General features: G+C 36.3%; 1 protein-coding gene and 1 pseudogene across 1 annotated transcript in view; both read left to right on the top strand.

Annotated features, from left to right (window-relative positions):
* The window catches only part of LOC125864367 (sphinganine C4-monooxygenase 1-like), a 752368-nt gene that overhangs the window by 322543 nt on the left and 414387 nt on the right, over positions 1–15438 (top strand). The window lies entirely within an intron of this gene.
* LOC125858088 (uncharacterized) lies at positions 11927–14257 on the top strand (annotated as a pseudogene).

Below are 15438 nucleotides of genomic sequence, written 5' to 3'. Positions count from 1 at the left end.
TAGTCATTCGATCTACAATCACCCAAATCAAATCATGTTGTCTACGAGACCGTGGTAAACCTGTAATGAAATCCATATTGATCATCTCCCACTTTCATTTTAGATGTTCTATATTCTGAGCCATACCACCGGGCCTTTGCTGCTCTACTTTGACTTGTTGGCAATTCAGACAATTAGCAACGAACTTTGCAATGCCCTTCTTCATACTACTCCACCAATATACTTCTCTCAAGTCATGATACATCTTTGTGGAACCCGGATGGATAGAATATCTAGAGCTATGAGCTTCCTCCATGATCCTCTCTTGGGGCTCATCCACCCTTGGAATACACAACCTACCTTGATACCTCAATAAACCATCTCCCCCTTGTTCAAAAGCCATTACTTTCTCCTTATGAATTTCCTTCAATTCAAAAAAATAGATCTTGGTCTTGTTTCTCTTTCACTTCTGACATTAATGATGATTCAACCCCATTCATCACCACAACTCCTCCTTCATTGGAATCCTTTAAACGAACTCATAATCACGCAAGTCTATGCACATCTTTAGCTAACTCTTTCTTATCCTCCTCAAAGTGAGAAGTACTACCCATATACAACCTGCTCAAGGCATTAACAACAACATTAGCCTTACCTGGGTGATAGTGAATACTCATGTCATAATTCTTGAGTAACTCCAACCACCTCCTATGTATGAGATTAAGCTCTTTCTGATTAAACACATACAGAAGGTTCTTGTGATCGGTGAACACATCCATATGAACACCATACATATAGTGATGTTATATTTTCAAAGAAAATACTACAACGGCCAACTCTAGATCATGGGTGGGGTAATATTTCTCGTGAACATTAATCTTTCTTGAGGCATAAGCAGTAACTTTGCCATTCTACATCAACACACAACCTAAACCAACTTTGGACGCATCACAATACACAAAAACAACCTTGCGTACCCTCTGGTAAGGTCAATACTGGGGCAGTAGTCAACCGCTTTTTCAATTCCTTAAAGCTATTCTCACAACCTTCAAGCCATTGAAACTTAACTGTTTTCTGAGTCAACTTGGTCAAAGGGGACGAAATAGATGAGAACCCCTCGACAAACCTTCTATAATATCCAACCAAACCCAAGAAACTCCTAATATCTGTTGGAGATATGGGTCTAGGCCAATTCTGCATTGCCTTTATTTTCTTAGTATCAACAATAATTCCATCACCGGAAACAATATGGCCTAAGAATGCCACAAACTCAAGCAAAAATTCACACTTAGAAAACTTAGCATATAACTCCTTATCCTTGAGAGTTTGTAGGACTATTCTGAGATGACTAGCATGACCTTCCTCACTCCTCGAATAGATTAGAATGTCATCAATGAATATGATAACAAACATATCTAAATTAGGCTTGAATACTATGTTGATAAGGTCCATGAATATTGCAGGAGCATTAGTCAAACCAAAGGACATAGCTAGGAACTCATAATGACCATAACGGGTCCTGAAAGCCGTCTTAGGGATATAACTTTCTCTTACTCTCAACTGATGATAGCCAGATCTGAGGTCTATCTTAGAAAAATAAGTGGCGCCCTGAAGTTGATCGAAGAGATCATCAATTCTTGAAAGAGGATACTTATTCTTGATAGTAACCTTGTTCAACTGATGGTAATCTATACACATTCTAAGAGAACTATCTTTCTTCCTCACAAATAAGATCGGAGTGCCCCAAGGTAAGACACTTGGTCGAATAAAACCCTTCTCAATGAGATCTTTCAACTCTGTTGGTTCCATCCTATATGGCGGAATAGATATAAGACGAGTATCAGGAATAATATCTATACTAAAGTCTATTTCTTCTCAGGAGGGACTCCGGGTATCCATCAAGAAAGTCTTCTGGAAACTCTTTTACTACTGGAACTGACTGAATAGAAGGTGTCTCAACACTACAGTCATTAACTCGGACTAAGTGATAGACACACCCCTTGGAAAATAACTTTCTCACCTTAAGGTACGAAATAAAATGACCCTTAGGCACTGCTGAACTACTCTTCCACTCTAACTGGCTCGTTAGGAAAGTGGAACTTAACAACTCAAGTTCTACAATCTACTGAGGCATAACATGCATGAAGCCAATCCATACCTAGAATGATATCAAAATCTACCATGTATAAGTCAACTAAATCAGCCATGGTGCTCTTGTGATTGACAGAAATGGTACAATCACAATAAACTCTCTCAGCTAGAATAGACTCACCAACAGGTGTAGAAATACTGAAGGGTTCAAGAAGATTCTCAGGAAGAACATCAAAATTCATCGCAACATAAGGAGTCACAAAAGATAGACTCGCTCTTGGATCTAGCAAAGCATAAACATCAAAATTAAAGACTTGGATCATATCAGTGACAACATTTGGTGAATCCTCTTGCTCTTAGCGACTAGTGACAGTGTACAAATGGTTTCCTCCTCCACCCATCCCTGAAGTAGTAGCTCCTCTAGATGTGTCTCTTTGTGGTGGAGCAACTGAAAAATATTGGGCTCTATTCCCCCATTACCATTTCCTTGTCTGTTCTTAGGACACTCTTTTATAAAATGACGATTCTAACCACACTTGAAGCAACTAGTGGAGCTATCACGACACACCCCTAAGTGGGTCCTACCACACTTAGCATATGCAGAAGTCTCATTACCTCCTTATGCCACACTACCTTGAGATTGCGCAGGTCTAACTCTGAAATTTTGTGAATTTTGATTGTGGAATTCACCTATGGTTCTTGGTGCAGGTGCACTAGTAGATAATGGAGTAGGTCCCTTTTGTTTATCTTGGATAGATGACCAGTTTGCATTGACCTTCTGCTGTCCGAACTCATTTCCTATCTTAGCGCTCTTGTTTCGAAACTCTTCCCTATATCTCAGCTTTTCTTCCTCAACCTGTTGCACATGGATCATCAACCTTGCTATGTATATATCTTCTATCAGCATAGTTGTATTGCCTTCCTTACTTGACAAACGAGACAACCCAGCAACGAACAAACTCATCCTGCCTCTAATGTCAGCAACCATATCCGGAGCATAGCGGGAAAGTTGGGTGAACTTTAGACTGTACTCATGAACACTCATAGATTCCTACTTAAGAGTAAGGAATTCTCATACCTTTTCTTCTCTCAGTTCATAGGGAAAGAAATGCCCCAAGAAGGCCTCCACAAACATAGCCCAACTCACAAGCGGTGCACCTTCAACCCTATTCTTTTTCCATTGATCAAACTAGATTCTAGCGACACCTTTCATTTGGTATGTAGCTAGTTCTACCCTCTCAGCATCAACAATATGCATAATCTCAAAAACCTTCTGAAACTCTTCAACAAAGTTTTCTAGATCCTCAGTGACACTTGAACCACTGAAGCTTGGAGGATTCATTCTTAAAAATTCATAGATCCTAGAAGTATCAACCACTTCCTGTCGATTCTCTCTCTGTCAAACTTGACTCAACTTCCGGATTCCCAAAACTCAACATTGGTGACCTCTCCTTGGGGTTTCACTTCAGATGCATTAGGTACCCCTTGTTCCTGTGGTTCAACATTCTGCCTAGCAGGACGACCTCTGATAGCTATTCATGGATGCATGATCTGAAAGACATGCAAGAACGAGATAGAAGAAAATTTTTAGAGATATAATCTATCGCACAAAATGAGTGTGAAAGAAGTGAGATAGTTCCTAAGTGTTACAGCCTCCTAATTATAGATGTAGCGAGCTTCACATCGATAACTAGGACTCTACGGACACGACTTCATTGACTTCCAAGGACTCTTGAACTCTTGTCTCTGATACCAAGTTTGTCACACCTCGAGCCTACACCATGGGCAGGACTGGCACTCGAGAACCATTGCTTGCACAAAGAAAACCCTGGGCCTAGCTTACTACTCAATAGAAGACTTACTCATGATTAAAGTACTCTAAAAAGTAAATTGAAAGCTCAATAGATAATCTTAGAATGTTTTAAAAATAAACATTCACTAGCCAAAGTGGCAACTCAAGTCTCAACATAACTGAATGGAAAATGAAAGACTAATGAACTAACAATAACTAACTGTCTATAAAGCCTCTAAAAACTAAGATGGACGTCGGAACAAGACCTACGACATCCTAAAGAACTAGAATGCTGAAAACAATAAAAAAAAGATACTTTGGAAACAAGAAGGCACGCTAACAACTCTGAAGCTCAACTGGATCAATGATGCACTGGATGCTGATCGTGGTTACCTGTATCTGCATCATAAAAAGATGCAGGCCAACTAGCATCGGTACATTGAATGTACGAGCATACGAAGGGAATTCTAAAGTAAGACATAATCTTGAAAGGGAAATTAAAGAACATACCTGGTCTCAACTCAACTCAACTCATTTCAATATAAAGTAGTAATATAAATGCAATATAAAGAAAAGCTTTTAAAACACGTGGATAACAACTCTGTGCATTGAAAATACAATATTAACTCAGTTTTTATGCAAAGATACCATTTAAACTTTTGCTTGTATATGAAAATACAAATAACTCTGTTTATATAAGAATACAAAATATCTCTGTGGGAGTTTCTCTAACCTACAACCATCACTATAAACTATGTGATGATACATTGTCTTGCCTCACACTGCCAGGGCCATCCTATACCTTGTTGGGGGTATAGAACCTAACTACTAAGTGGATCCACTAGTCTAAGCTAAAAAGCACTAAGGAATTATCTAAAAAATATGACCCTTTTCTACCCATTTTGCTATACGGTTTATGAAGACTATGATTTATCTGAACTCAAGCTCGTCCCCAAATCAGTGCACAATAATTCTCCCAATCTGTAACTAGCTCATATGTTTAAAAACATAACTTTTTCTGTTGTTTGATATAATTACTCAAAACTATCCCAAGGGCTCTCTTGGAAATCTGTGTTTCCTCTCTTGCTTAAATGTCAAAACATTTACTCTTTACTCAAAAACTAGGTCAAAGGCTCCTTTGGAAATCAGTATTTCCTTTCTTCTTCAAATGTGAAAACATTTACTCTTTGGGAATACATAGTTCCCATATACTCTTTTGAAGAAAATGAATTTCATTTGCTACTCTTAACTCAACTCAAAACTCAAGTCTTAAAACAAGTTTAAAGCATTTGCAAAAGACTTTTGAAAAGACTCCAAGAACACTCTAGACTTGGCTCTTAACTTTCCTTGAATTTGAATTTATGGATTCAAGGTTTTGATTCATGTTTATGAATTATCTCATGATGTTTAGACGTAACTTAAAGTTTACAAATCAGCTAGAAAACATAGGTATGATTCAAGGGAACTCGAACGGAAAGAAGTGTGAAAGGTTAGAGGACCTGGTGACCCTAGCGTACTGAGTGGTGCAGGGCGCCATACCCAAAACTATAGAACATGGGTTGGGGCGCACTAAGTGGCGCGGAGCCCTAGAGCCAAATTAAAACTCCAGACACTGATGTGGGGTGCACTAAGTTGCGTGGCGTCCCACCCCTTTTCCCAGAATTGTTTTATGAATTTTCTTGTTCATTTTTTTAACCCTAATATGTCTAGATTCGATTGGTTTCTTCCCCCAAACACTTAGATTTGAATACCCAACCAAAGTATACAAGAATCTACTAAAAAACAACCTTAAATCTTATGAAATTAACTCAAGAACTTCTCAAGAACTCAACAATCAAGATCCCAATAGAAACTTCAACAAAATCCATCAAGAATTCAATTTCTCTACTGCAAGAATATAAAAACTCTGAATTAAATCTTGATTGGCATGTGGGTGAACGAACCCAATGCTATGTGATCTCAGATACCTCGTAGGGATTAACCCTTGGCTAAATCCGCAAGCGAAACTCAAGAACCCAACGAACTTTGGCTCTTTCTCCTCTTTTCTCTTTTCTCAAAGCCCTAGCATAATTTTGTAAAGAGTAAACTAAACCAAATCAGTTTAGACCCCAATTTAATCACTAAAAATGAATTAAATTAATTGGGTACTGAAAAGACCATAATACCCCTCCAAAATTCAGTTGACTTTCCTTATTCCGGTAGCCCAACTTCAAACAGGCATATCTCCCTTGTACAAGCTCAAAAATTAGCAAACTCAGTGGCGTTGGAAGGATAATTCAAAAACCTTTCATTTGACATCTTATGGAACACCTAAATCATCCTGTACCGAGTGTTATGGACGTTTGAAGTTGACCAAACCTCATACTTCACATGACTTTGCCAAATTTCAGATTTTCATTCTTTCCAAAAATGGTTCTTTCTAATTCTAGTTCTTTCAAATAGTGGGGTGTTACAGTTACCACCCTTAGTCTACTTAGAGTAATCTCATTCAAGGACGAATGTTCCTAAAGGGGAGATATTGTAGCACTTCGGTATTTGAAAGAGCTAAAAATAGAAGGAACTAAATTGGAAATAGCAAAATATGGAACTTTTCAAGTTAGATATAGGTCATGAGTTTTGGGTAAACTTCAAATGACCATAACTTTCCGTACAATATGAGTTAGGTGGCCCATAAGATATCGAATGAAAGGTCTTGGAATCCTCTTTCCAACGCTACCGAGTTTGCTAATTTTTGAGCTTGTATGAGGGAGATACACCCATTTGAAGTTGGGTTGTCCGATTAAGGTAAGTTACTTGAAAATATGAGGGGTATTTTGGTCTTTTCCTTACCCAATAAGCATAAAACGTTTTTTGTAAATAATTAGGGGTCTAAACTGATTTGGTTCAGTTTTACAAATCTTAATTTACTCTAGGATTTTGAGAGAAGTTCAAGAAGAGGAGAAAGGGAGAAAAGTCAAGGTGTTGTTCAAGTTTTCTTGCGAATCAAAGGTTGTTTCGCCAAGGTTTTAATACCTAAGAGGTATGTCAGTTCTCATAGTGTTGGGTTCCTTCACTCACACGCCAATCATGTTATTTTCAGCGCAAATTCGTTCTTATAGTTGAAGGATTTGAGTTCTTATTGAGTTTTCTTGAAATACCTTTCATAATCTTTATTGTTGGGATTTCGATGAGTTCTTGAGATAAGTGTTAGTGTTTTGAGGGTTGTTTTGAGTAGATTATCATGTACATATGTTGAGTATTCGATTCTAAGTGATTTGGAAGAAACCATTCGATTCTAGTCGAATTAAGGTCAGAAAATGAGTAGAAAAATTCGTCGGAATTTTCTGGGGGAATGGTGGTGCAGCACGCCATGGATGCGCTAGCAGGGCTGGCATGGCGCACCAGCAGTGTGCCAGAATGGATCTCTGAACTTTAGGGGATGGCGCCCCGCGCCAGAAGTGCGCCCGGGTCTTCTGGCCCCACCCGTTTTCCATCATTTTACCCGTCTAAGTTCTCTTAAAGTGTACCTTCACTCCTCATTGATTCTAACTACTCTAATTTACTTCTAAACATCTAGAAATCATTAACAATGTGAATCATAATTCAAATTCAAGGTAGAGCTAAGGGTCAAGTCTTGAGAGTTCTTCGAGTTATTTTAAGGAGTCTTTTTACAAATTGTTTTAAACTTGTTTTAGGACTTGAGCATTGAGTTGAGGAAGAGTAAGAGTTGAGTTCATTTTCTTTAAAATGATATATGGGAACTAAGTATTCCCAAGAGAAATGTTTTTACATTTAAAAAAAGAGGAAACACCGATTTCCAAAGAGTTCATGAATAGTTTTCAGTATTATCTCTTTTTAGAGAAACCTTTTGAGTAATAATCTGAAAGTTAAGGAAGTGGAAATATTTTATTTAAAACATAATGAGTTAAGTATATTTTGGGAGTAGTATTGAGTACTAATATGGGGGAGAGTTCTAACAACTCACAACCCCCATAAATCATGTAGCAAACGTGGGTAGAAAAGGGTCATACTTTTTAGATAATTCCTTTATTTCTTCTTAGCATAGACTAGTGGATCCACTTAGTTAAGGAGTTCTATACCCCGACAAAGTATAGGACAGTTCTGGCAGCGTGGGCTAGACACTGTATCATCGCATAGCTCATAGTGATGGTTGTCGATTAGAGAATCTCCTAAACAGAGCTATTTTGTATTTTTGCATAAAAAATAGAGTTCATATTGTATTTTCTAATACATTGAGTTGTTATCTAATGTTTTAACGCTTTTCTTTACACTGCATTATTTCTATTACTTTATACTAAAATGAGTTGAGTTGAGTTGAGACGAGGTAAGTGTTTCTTCAGTTCCAGTTCAAGCTTATGTCATGTTTTAGATTTCCCCTCATATGCTCGTACATTTCATGTACTGACGCCATTTGAACTGCATCTTTTATGATGCAGATACAAGTAACCAAGATCATCATCCAGCGCTTCATTAATCCAGTTGAGTTCAAGAGTATTAGTGAGTTTCCTTGCTTCTGGAGGATCCCTTCTTTATTTTCTGTTATTTCAGTTGTCAGGATGATCGGGGATCTTGTCCCGACATATCTCATAGTATTAGAGGCTTCATAGATAGATAGACACTAGTTCATGAGTCTTTTCATTTTTAGTTATTCATGTTGAAACTTGAGTGACTCTTTTGGCCAGTTGAATTGTTTCTTTAAACATTTCTATGTTTATCTTTTGAGACATTTGAATTATAGTTTACTTTTTAAAGTGCTTTTAATATGAGTAAGTCTTCCGCTAAGAGTTAATCTAGGCAAAGGGTTCACTTGGGGCCAACAATGATTCTTGAGTGCCGGACACGCCCAGGGTGTAGGCTCGGGGTGTGACAGAAAATATATGGACAACAGTCAATCTCCAGAAGGAATTACAAGAGTTAGGTGAAGGAAACAAGTAATTCTAGATGGACATATTTAGTTGAGGAATAAGAGCATATTTCTTCACCTGCAAGGAGTAAGTTAAGTCCTTAAGAACCCATATTTGTGCCTTCAAGTAGGGAAAATCCATTTATGGCAGTGACAATTGATAACTCCAAAAAGATCTTGACCATTACTACCAAGGTATTGGAAAAAAATCCATGAGCTAGAACCTGTAGTTTCAAGACTTAGTCCAACTACAACTTATGATGGTGACTTGGGCAGTGAAATGCTTGATGAGGATGATATGCTAGACATATTATTTGATAATGTAGCCAAGGATGGTGATCTCTCGTGTAGGCAACAAAGAATTGGAAGCAACAAAAGCAAAAAGAAGACACATGAAAGTTAACATAGTTGGGATGGTAAGGTGACTGAGGAATTTGTTCCAACAAACCTACCAATGCGACTGACAAAGCAAAATCATATGATAGTTTCAACAACAACAAGAAGATCCAATAAATCCAAAAAGAAGTGATGAACTATAAAGTTTGTTGGACATATTTGATGAAGAAGACAATAGGGAAATAATTCAGGTTACTTACCACGGACAATCCATCTCTTTTAATTCTTACATATACAAAATGAAGTTTGAGGTAGATAACACAACTTTATTCTTAGATTTTATATTTTGCATTACTTAAGCATCCTTATTTGTAGTATCATCACAAAGTGTATTATAAACTCTACGATGATCATAGAATATCTAGTTTTCTCTAGCTCTTATTTTCTTCATACTTGTTAATTAGAGAGGTTCATTACCTCATTGAGATAGTAAGGTAAGCCCTAGCCCTCCTTGTTTGTACTTTTTTCTCAGAGATACTTTTCTCTTTATTAATAAAACTATCCCTAAGCACACCTTCCATCGCGGAATTGCTTAATTTTTTTTTTTTTGATATCCTTTCTTATATATAGTAGTAATAATAATAAAAAAATATTTCCAAAGTTTTAACTATAGAAAACAAATTGGTAAGTTGCAATTCTCATCTAGCTCATGAAGGCTAATAAATCACTCTAATTTTTTTAAAAAATTAGATATTTTTTGTAACGAGCATTAAATAATGAAATTTAACAACTACTGAAGTAGGTGAAGCTGTGAACCATCATGATTCAAATCCAGACAAAATTTTAAATAGGATGTCTAACCTTTTTGATCTACTTAAAAATATTTGATGGTTATAGTTATACTTATAAATGTAAAAATGGTCAAATTTTATTCTTTAGTTTGGAAAAAAACAGTTTTATTCTTCCTTATACTATTAATTTAAAATTACAGTACAATTACTTGAATAATTCAAATATATTTTTCCTCTGTTAAGATTATACAAGGTGAACACTTGATCCTATATAATAGGGGAAATTTTGAAGAAGTAAATATTACGTGGCATGTCATCCCAATGTCCCAACCCATTTTAGCCTCCCTTCCACTTGTTCTTCCGCCATTAATGTTTCTATTCTTATAACAATTACTAATATTGTGTGGCTAAAAATGGTGAAGTGTTGTGTTTAAATGAGATGAATATTATTTATCTAGATGAAAATAATTAATGATGGAAGAACAAGTAAAAGGAAGAGGTAAACTGCGTTAGGATATTGAGGTAGGAAGTAATGTGGTGGTCATCTCATCAATTTTTTATAAAAAAAGAAGAAGAAGATGAAGGTGTTTATGTAATAGATAATCATTCCTTTGGTTGATTTGTCTATTTTTGGTCTCAATCAGGGGTTTTTTGAGCTTGAAAGGTTCAAATATTAAATTCCCAGTAGTTTTCAACCATACCCACGTGTAGAGTCTTGAAATATAGAGGTATGTTCTTGATTCTTTCATGTTTTCACTTAAAGCTTGTGCCTTTTATTTTCTTTCTTCTTCTATGATTGATTTAGTCCCTTAAGAGCTTATTTTGTGACTATATTTATTGTGGGAAGATATATATCCAAAGGATAGTTTATATAGGATGGTCTTTGAATGATATTTTTAATCTTCTGGTTTTCAGAAAATTGTGCTTTCTTCCAAGCTTCATATTCAAATCCAAGACAATCATTTCTACATTTATCACGTGGGCAAAATGGGAAGAGGATTCGTATAACTACCACTTTTGAAAACTTTGAGCAAAGGAATCATCATTCCATTGAAATCCTTCCTGATAAATTCCTCTTTGAGGTATTCAACGTCTTCCTAGTGGACAAGAGATAAGTGCATGCACTTCTGTTTCCAAGCGATGGCTCACGCTTATAAGCAACATTCACAAGGATGAGATTGCAGAATCTAATGGATATCTTTCCAGGTGCCCTGTTGGTTGGAAAATCACAGATGTTGGAGTTGAAGCTATTGTCGTTGGTACTGCGAACCATGGAGGTTTAGAAAAGCTATCTATTTGGGGAAACAACCTTTACCGTGGCATGACTGATGTTGGTCTCAAAGGTATTGCTTGAGATTGCCACTTGGACCGGATAAGAGTAAACAACAATGTCTAATCAAGCAGCCCTTTGCCTTGAAAGAATTCACACACGGTCACCAGCTTTCCCAAAAATAAGGGAAGATTTGCTTCTTACTGCTCACGAAAACATCTGACATAAACTATAGTCAAGTTGTTTGCCTATCTTTCTGATCTCATTTCCTTCTATTCATCATATTGTTGGCTTGGACCCAGTGAAAAATGGGACGTACTCTCAGAGAACTTTCCTTGTGCAATGTGTCTTCTGTTGGTGATGAAGGCTTATTTGAGATTTCTCATAGGTGTCATCTGTTAGAGAAACTTGATCTTTTCCAATGAACAATTAACAGAGGTGTGTTCTTGATTCTTTCCTCTTTTCGCTTAAATCTTGTGTCTTTATCTTAATATTTCTGTTTTAAACTTGTGTTGTTTTTCATTTTGCACTAAAATTGGTTCTTGATTGTGTACTGAAGATGCTTTGCCTTTTTTTTTTCTTTCTTCTTCTATGATTGGTTTAGTCCATTAAGAGCATATTTTGTGACTATCTGTTGAGGGAAAATATCTATTCAAAGGATAGTTTATGCAGGATGGTCTTTGTCTGATGTTTTTAATCTTCTAGTTTTTCAGAAAAACGATGTTTTTTTCCAAGCTTCATATCCAAGTAGAAACAAATCATCTATGCTTTTATCACGTGGGAAAAATGGAAAGAGGATTTGTGTCACTACCGCTTTTGAAAATTTTGAGCAGAGGAATCATCCTTCTATTGAAATCTTTATTTATAAATTTCTCTTGGAGGTATTCAAGCGGCTACCTAGTGACAGAGAGACAAGTGTTTGTGCTTGTGTTTCTAAGCGCTGGCTCACACTTTTAAGCAGTGTTCACAAGGATGAGATCGCAGAATCTAATGGATATCTTGCCAGGTCCCTTGTTGGTAGGAAAGTCACAATTGTCAAACTTGTTGCTATTGCCGTTGGAACTTCAAACCGTGGAGGTTTAACAAAGCTATATATTCGGGGAAACAACCTTTGTCATGGTGTGACTTATATTTGTCTCAAGGATATTTCTTGAGGTTCCCCTACTCTCAGAGAACATTCCTTGCGGAATGTGTCTTCTGTTGGTAATGAAGGTTTATCTGAGATTGCCCTTGAATGTCATTTGTTAGAGAAGCTTGATCTTTTCCAATGCCCAAGAAATAGAGGTATTTTTTCATTCTTTCATGTATTCACATAAAGCTTGTGTCTTTATCTTAATTTTTATTTTTCTTTTAAACTTTTGGGGTTAGAAAATTTGCACTAAAATTGGTTCTTGATTGTGTAGTGAAGATGCTTTGCCTTTTTTTTTTTTTGCTCTTTCTTCTTTTATGATTGTTTTAGTCCATTACACACCCAATTTCTATTATAAGCCAAAATCCACGAGGGCCTTAGAATTAGGCCGGAAGCCTCGGGACCTAAAGTAAGGTTTGTTCTGAACCAAACTAAATAATATGGGGCTAACAACGCTGATGGAATTCTCATCCAAGCTTGTTTACTCACAATATTGACTAGAGTCAAAATTAGGCCTTAACTTGAAAGTTAAAACACTTAATCACATTGACTTGCACTGAAAGCCTCAAGAGTCATGCCGACTATGCCACTAGCCTAAAATGACCCTTCTGGAGCTGATGGAAACGTCAAAATTGGATTTCGAGGTCATCTTTCTAAATTTCTCATAAAAATGACAGTTCAAGGTTCAAAAGCTCCAAAACAATAAAACTCGTCTAAAAACTTTTTTAAAAGGATGTTGATTTATCTAGAGTTGATAGTATACACCATCAATATTTGTAAAGCTTTTATAGCAAAATTAATTTACTTATGTACTTCCATCCAATTGATGTAGACTATTTTTTAGGTCTGGATGGTTCTACCAGTGTGGAGCATAGGAGTTCCGATGCTGTGAATGAGTGTCGAATGATGAATTCATCTACGACAAACCCTTGTGATCCTAATCTTGTTCCTTCCCGGAAGTAGGTACCCTTCATTATGTACAATTATTACTAATGTGAATTCAGCACATGCCTATTTTTGGATGGCCCATCTTTGCTAGTAGTCAGCTGACTGATCAACCTACTCTTCATAATTTCCCTATTTATAACTACAAAAATATATATAATACATTTTGTCAAGACGTAATGTTGGGCCATGAGGAGATGGCCTAGTGGTTAAGGCATAGGACTAACAACTTGGATATTCTAGGTTTGAATCCCTGCTACAACACACGGTGCGCCCATCTGATCTATCCTTACTGGGCAGCATTACCTTGTCAATATGTTCTTGTGAGATGGATAAGTTGTCCACTGAATTAGTTGGGGTACATGCAAGCTGGTAGGGATGCCATTAGTATCGCTAAAATAATGAGTGGGGCATTGAAAGAATATATGACATAATGATAATCAGAATGTGTACTGCTTAGTCAGATGATAATTGATCTAATCTCTCTTCCTCTTTGCATTTCAGGAGAAGTTTTGACATCTTAGGTGCTTTGGAATTTGTACTTAGAATGCTCAATAGTTGTATCCAGGCTCATCCTCCTTCTAGAGTTAGACGTAAGGTGTATGAGTTCTCACGTCTTTTGTCTAATACTCTTAAATTTGAACTTGTTCCCCGTGGGGATATTTGGGAAAGTCTATTCAACAATCATATTCCGAGTAAAGAAGATATATGACTGTATTTTTTTGCAAGTGAGAAAGAAAGGTCAGCTTCTGTCTTATATATCTGTCCGTAAAGGGGTAAGGGGTTACAAAGTAGAAGTGCCCCCTTGCCCAGGAACGTTTTTACTAGATATTCATTCTCATTTCCCATTATATGTAGGTCTGAGAGATATATTTTTCTAGTGGATTTCATGCGTAGCAAAGATTTGGTGATGAGAACGCTTATAAATGACGTTGAGCTCCTTATACTTGCATCCACAACCCTGTGCAGTGATTCTCAAAGTATGTCTATAATTTCTATGTTCTTTTCTCATTTTCAATGAACTTTTACGTAATACATTTACCTGTGTATGCTGAAAATTATGCCTTTTAAAGTGGGGATACTTGTTTAGTTTCATTTGAGTATCAAAGCTAAAATCCAACGTTTTAAGTTATTTTCCTTTTATACTTGATAGTCGTATATATTTTTGTCGTTCAATGTATGATATTCTAACATATAGCACAATCAAGGTGCCATCGGCGCCTTTGTGGGAGTCACGTGTAACCTTGAAATAGTTTCATCAAAAGGTTATTTGTATATCATAATTGAGCTTCAGTGAAATTATCACAATTGACTATGTTAAGTCAAAAAATAATGTGTCAAATTCCCTTACAAAAGGCCTAATTAGAGATCAAACAGTTGATAAATCATCAAAGGGAATGAGATTATGGCCAAGGATAAATCATCACAATGGTAATTCTACCTAGTTGACTTGAGATTTCAAAATCTATATTCAAGGAGATCAAACAAAGTTATGAATTCTGGTTCAACATTGTTGCTAAACTAATTCCAATCTTAGAATAAGACAATTTTCAGAAACAAGGATAAAGTGTTGAGACTCTTTAATAATTTCTACGTTTGACATGACATGATCAAAATAGCGTATATACGGGTTACGCATTTAGAAATCATTTATGTGAATGTAATATATAAGCCGACTTAAGAAGAATTATTAGTGTAAGACCAATTCTCTACGCAATCATGAAATTATGTGGTGTTTGCGACTGAAATAAACACAATAATGAGAACCAAGAGTGGTTAAGGATTGATTGTGTGACATGTGTTATCTAGGTATACGGAAAAACTCGATAGTTTAAAGGTATTGAATCTATCGATTTACCAAGTTTACCCACTGTATGTTCATTATGAGAGTTCAAAGGAAAACATACTTATCATATGTGATTAATTCTTATTTTTATATCACACAATTGTTTTCATGCATGTTATCATAATATAGTCATTCCTCATTCATATAGAGATTATTGGGTTACTTTAAAGGATAAGCTTTAAATATGAGGTGCAGAGGAAACCTTTTGTACTCTTGAGTAAAAGTATTCATCCTAGCTATTATAGGGTCGAGAAGAGAGACCCCCCTCGCGTCGTCGTAGTGACTCACTCAATTTCGATTTTGACTTTGACTTCATATTTGATTGGACAAAATTTCTTTTCATTTTCACTAATTAA

Source organism: Solanum stenotomum, chromosome 1 (genome assembly GCF_019186545.1).
Source record: "Solanum stenotomum isolate F172 chromosome 1, ASM1918654v1, whole genome shotgun sequence".
Taxonomy (NCBI): domain Eukaryota; kingdom Viridiplantae; phylum Streptophyta; class Magnoliopsida; order Solanales; family Solanaceae; genus Solanum; species Solanum stenotomum.
Note: the sequence above shows the minus strand (reverse complement) of the source record. Positions and strands in the feature narration are given on the sequence as shown.